Source organism: Rosa chinensis, chromosome 6, assembly GCF_002994745.2.
Source record: "Rosa chinensis cultivar Old Blush chromosome 6, RchiOBHm-V2, whole genome shotgun sequence".
NCBI classification, from domain to species: Eukaryota; Viridiplantae; Streptophyta; class Magnoliopsida; order Rosales; family Rosaceae; genus Rosa; species Rosa chinensis.
This window is the reverse complement of record NC_037093.1, coordinates 4,217,460-4,223,385: the sequence shown is the minus strand read 5'-3', so window position 1 is coordinate 4,223,385 and position 5,926 is coordinate 4,217,460. Positions and strand designations below refer to the sequence as shown.

The window sequence follows — 5,926 nt, the reverse complement described above, 5'->3', positions numbered from 1 at the left end:
TTATGGACAAGAAAACTGCAACCATAAAGGCGGCATTTTTGAAGATGAAGCGAGCTAGGAGGGACGTACGATCGGTTCTCCCTGTTGCAATCCCCAGCAAGTTGGTGAACATTCAATTAGATGTATGTGTCAGACGAGCTTGTAAATTGTTAATCAGAATTTTTGGTTTCGGAAAAGATTGGATTTTTATAGCTGAATTGTTCATGTAGGTGTGGTTTTATGTTGATGGAGTTCTAATGCTGGTGTTTTTGTGGATGTTGAAGGCATATCTTGAGGTAATGTACACAATTTTCGATGTATTTGGTTGTTATGATGCTTTTATTGATTTCAATTCCATATGAACTAAAGATCATTTGCATGCTCTTCATTCATGGGTTAGATTGTGTGGATGCTTACGCTCTCAGGTCATCGGTATGAAGTGAGGAGAGGTGCTAGTTTTAGTGCTGAATTTGCATAGACAGTTAGTAACTTGAAAAGGGTGTTTTTGATTTACACCTTCTCTGCGGCTTAGTAGAGTCATAGTCAATTATGAGTATGATGAGATTCTGACTAGAATCTTTCACAGATATTCTGAGTTTCTGACTGCCTTGTTTGGTGCTTGTATTGAACTTGTGTCCTGTCATTTAAAAGAAATGAAAAAAATGAAGGCATATTTGGTAATTGTCTGATACCAATTTTGGAAAGTGGGGTCTTGTTTCTTGAAGGATGAATCGCTATAAGTTACTGGGTTTAACAGAGGTCATGGTTCTTTGCAATGTTTTAAAAAGCGCGCGTCAGGCGCGCCTTCAAGCGTAAAAGGCGTGAGGCGTGAAGAAAAGTGAGTCTGTTTTGCAGATGAGGCGCAGAGGCGCTCAAGGCGGAGATGGAGGCGTGGAAGGCGTTCTAAGCGAGCCTTAAGGCGTCCTGCGCGAACGCCTGGGGATTTTTTATTTTTTTTTAAAACACCAAAACGACGTCGTTTTGGTGTTTTGGGAGAAAAATTCATTTAGGTCCAGTTCTGAAGTCGAGCCAAGCCCCAAATCAGTAGCAGCCCCCGCCCCCCCCCCCCCCCCCCCCCTCATATTCACTATCAAAGCAGCCAATCCCAATACCTTACTCGAAAATTTGATAAAATCATGAAGCCCATAAGTTTTCTCAAGAATTTGGTTCTAAAGGAGGCTATTTGCAGTATTGGAGGAAGAAATAAATTCGATTTGAAGAGAGTTGGAGAGTTGTAGTTCAATTTGAAGAAAAGGAATTTAAGTTATGATCATGCTTCGATTTCCTTGTTTTCTTTGGATTTCATGTTTCTTTGTTTTGTTATGTGCAATTGGAATTGAAATTTGGATTTGCAATGCAATATTTCGTGTTTCTCTGCAATATTTCGTGTTTCTTTTTCTTTTCTTTTCTTTGGAATTGAACATGAACTGTTTTCGATGGCACTGTGAAGCAGAAGTAACCATGAGTCCGTGACTTTATATTGAGTAACAGATCGAAACTGATTGTTGAAAGCTTAGCTGCTAGTTCGATCCCAAATTCCCAATTCCTGCTGAGTCTGGGTTCCTCAACACCTACTCATGAGTTTTAGAGAGTTAAATTAGATGATCAAGTTGGGGAAGAGAAATTAGATGTTGTCAGTTTAGCTAAATTCTCTATCCTTTACCATTAATTGATGATTAGTTGAAGTTTTAGCTAGTTGAAACAAATTTACAGATATGTGGAGTCTTATATGTGTCTCCATTTGTTTTAATTAACAGTGGTGATATTTTGAATACGGTTTATGGCATTGTGTTTTGATTAGGAATATGATACATATATGCTTTTGTTTTTCCTAATTTAGATTCTGCATGTCCTCTCTTTTAGAAAGGCATGAAACATAAAAAGAAATAAAGAATAGCACAATAGAAACAATGTAATCACTACTGACAGAGCCTTGTCCTCCAAATCTATAGGAGAGTGAGGTCAGTGTATATAGTTGGGTGATGATAGTGATGGAGATGATAGTTTGGGTGAAGATAGTTTGGATGGTTATCTTCTAATTGATGAGGATGATGATTTCCAAGGATGAAGTTGGTTTCAATAATTGTTCTTGTTCTTTGGTCTTTCAACTTCAAATCTTTGGATTTATTTTAGATTTGGTGATTTTGTTGAATCATGTGGTTTTAGTACTTGCTTATTATGAATGGATGACAATTTATAATGTTTTTTTTGTTACAATACATGTTCTATATATAAGACTAGTTCTATACATAAATACAGCTAATTTATACGTAAGGCTTACGCCTTAAGCCTCAAGGCGAACGCCTTGCTGAGGCTCTCCCGGCTACGCCTCAGCCTTTTAAAACATTGGTTCTTTGTAATCTATGAATATACTGCAGATGGATATAAAGTCAAATTGAAGGTGAGGTAAAACACAATAGTATATGATTTAGTAGTCAGTGGTGCTAATGCAAACATTTGTTGTGGTTTTGCAATGGAAATCTAATACTGTAGCACTTAAGGATCCCCTAAACCTATGATGCACGGATATGGCAATAAATCCTGTATCGATCCGGGATACGGGTACGATATGGCTTGGATACGCTTGGATACGCTCGGATACGCGGACCCAAATTGGGTACGGTTTGGATACGTCCGTATCCTTTGCGGGTACGTAATATGTAAATAAACCGGATACGCCGCTTGGTCGTTCACTTCTCTCTTCTCCTCTTCTTCGCAAGTCACAGACTACAGATCAATCAGACTTGTTCTTCTCTTCTCCTCTTCTTCGATTCACCTGGAGCTTGGAGGTTGGAGCTTCAATTAGGCTCGCTTTGTTACGTTATCTCCTCTCTTCTTCTTACCCATATGAATTTGATTGCTTCTGTGATGGTACAAGTTCTTCGATTGGTTTTAAGGGTGTGATGCTTTCATGGGTTTGATGATAAAAGGATAAGGATGAAAGGATTTATGGGTTTGATTTCTTCGATTCGATCAGAAAGGTCTGATGGTTTGGTTATACGGGTTTGATTGCTTCGATTCGACTAGAAAGGTCTGATGGTTCTGTTTTTTTTTTTTTTTTGGTGACAATCTGATGGTTCTGATGGTTTTATGGGTTTGATGCTAAAAGGATAAGGATATTTTAATACCTTGATAAAAAATATTAGTTGTTGCCACTCAAACCCATAAAAAATATTAGTTGTTGCCACTAATATGTTAGGAAGAAGATAAGCATAAAATATATATACATATATATATATATATATATATTATTATTTAATTGACGTATCCTTCTCGTACCTGTATCCAACTATATTTAAGATTTGTCGTATCCACGTATCCGATCGTATCGTATCCAGATACTCGTACCCGTATTGGTGCTTCTTAGCCTGAGAGACATATCGTACTTGAATTTGTGAAACCCAAACTTATTGTTCTATGGTGTTGCGGCTGCACATGCTCTAGTGACTCCAAAAACAATTAGATGAATCAGAACTGATTGAGACCTATATTGGTTGCGGCATGACCTCCAAAACCATGCAGATCAAATGTTGGAAATCAACATCAACCCTCTGCAATGATAGATCTCTAGGAATCTCTCTTTCCGAAGCACTTTCACTTGCTCGAAGTTCTTTATCCTTTTATTTACCAGCACAAAACGTCTCACTAGGAAGCTGCCTTCAGGAGAATCTATAGAATCGAGTGGAACACTACATTGTTGATGGTTCTATTAGCTGGTGCATTTTAAGGGGTGGCTTGTGAAGTGATATAGAACTTGATATATGTAGCAATATGAAATGTGTGGAATGTCATGTATTTGCAAGAAATGTGCAATGAAGTGGTATGTGGTGAACTTGGGATTTCCTGCATGCGTTGTTACTTTAAAAGCTTTCAAGTCATAATGCTCTACAGTTGATGTTCTAACTGAAGGCTTCCACTTGTGTGGTATGCCTGGGAAAGGATTATTAAGTTACACAACAGTTACAAATCTTATTTCAGTTGTTTCTGTCACCTTTGAATTATGCCTGTATCTAATTTTCACTTTAGTATCTTTAAAAAGTTGCTAATCTGTGTCTATGTAAAATCCAGGTCATTTGCACTCTTGGTAGCCTAGTCTTTGTAAGCATCTTACTCATTCATGGGATCTGGATTGGAGTGGCTTATGTACAAGAAAACTGCAACCATAAAGGCGGCAATGTTGAAGATGAAGGCCGCTGTTGACTGGTGCACAGCTCCATAGGAGGACTGCTTGCCATCAAGGATGACTGATTGAGCATTGTTGTCAATTTATCGTCATGATCATCCCTCAAGCTCCACTTTATATGTTTATTTTCATCCCGTTTGATTCTACTCCGAACATATACGTGTCTTGTTATTTATGTTATTAATTTGAACGGATTAAGAGTTTGCATCCACTTCATGGTCACTTTATAATGCAGTTCAATCGTAAAAATGGTTCTTTGTTTAGGGCTGTCAACGAACTAGATTTCGATTGAATCAACTAGCTCAAACCTGATTCATTTACAATCTCATTATAAAAACTCTTGAGTTCAAATTCATATCAATTCATTTTAAACTGATGAATCATACATATCTAGATCATAATCGATCATTTGAATCGAATCGATGATTTCTTATATCACAATTATTTTCAAACTCTATATCCATGGACAAGTTCCAATTTGATCAACCATATGATACGGAAAAAGATTTTCTATGTGCATGAAATATAACGTAATAAGTGAAGAAATTAAAACAATCTTGTGATTGATTTTCAGGATCATAAGCAGCAAACTTTTTCGCTACCATGTTAACTAATTCTTGATTAGATATGTTGAACCAAAATGCAAATGCCAGAAAATTTAGAGATGCGTGACTAAGTTTATATATTACATAACATTTCCAATTATTTGACAATTTCTAACCAAATTCAAAACAATAAAACCATAGTTCTATCAAAAAATGATATTCGTGGAACCTAATTGCATAACATTTTCTTATGGACTAGAAGTACATAGCTAGGGCTGCACATGCTGTACTACTTTTGCCATGAACTCACCAATGTTTTCGTCAGAACTTCTGATGTAGGACAAGATTTTAGCCAATTTCAACAAAGAACCTCGAAAAGAAAGAAGCGTCTTCACATCAAGAAGAATAATTTGAATATTGAAAACTGGTATTCAAATAGACTTCTTAATGATGGAATTAATCATAAATTACTATTTTGGATATATCGAGATTCTTGAACAAAATCTTGATTGAGATTCCAATTATATATTTGCGTAATATTCTTTAGTATCTAGGATTTTATTTCTGATTTTTATTTAATGAGGTTTAATTAGGTTTTCTAGTTTTAGTCTATAATAAATTATTCTTTTTGTTTTCTAGTTGTATTAGGTTTATGCTATGTGCCCTATATATAAGGCACCTCTTTTATTGTAATTTTCATTCAAGTTATCAATAAAAAACCAAATATTAGAGAATTTTCTCTATGTTTTTTACGGCTGTGCCCGTAATTGCTAGTGGATTCTAGCTCATCTCATATGACTTTCGACGCTTGACGAAGCCTCTTATTATCGTGTTCACGCTTCCCACATCATTTGTTATCAGAGCGGGTATCGCCCGCTTTTTAGCAGACGACGATCCAAGGGAGAAGTTCACTATCACCAACCTCAACGACGCTGGTCGTAGAGTATCTATCAAAGAAAGTTTCATTGAAGAGGAACAAGGCAAGGGATTCGCCCTAGGACAACCTCATCAATCCAAAAAAAAAAAAAAACATGGAACGTTGGATATTCACAACACCGGATTACGACGACTTCCGAACTACATGTATCATCAAAGACAAGGTATGCTCTGTAATAATTGACAGTGGTCTACGAGTGAACTTTGTAGCAAATAAAGTTGTGGATTATTTTCAATTACCGACAGTGAATCTAAGAGATCCATACTGGATTCCATTTGGAGA

General features: G+C 36.5%; 1 long non-coding RNA gene across 1 annotated transcript; it reads left to right on the top strand.

Annotated features, from left to right (window-relative positions):
• Positions 1 to 214: 214 nt before the first annotated feature.
• Positions 215 to 4,373, top strand: LOC121049752. The gene is made up of 2 exons (XR_005801228.1): positions 215 to 275; positions 4,048 to 4,373. It is a non-coding gene; the product is annotated as an uncharacterized LOC121049752 (long non-coding RNA).
• The last annotated feature ends 1,553 nt before the right edge of the window (positions 4,374 to 5,926 follow it).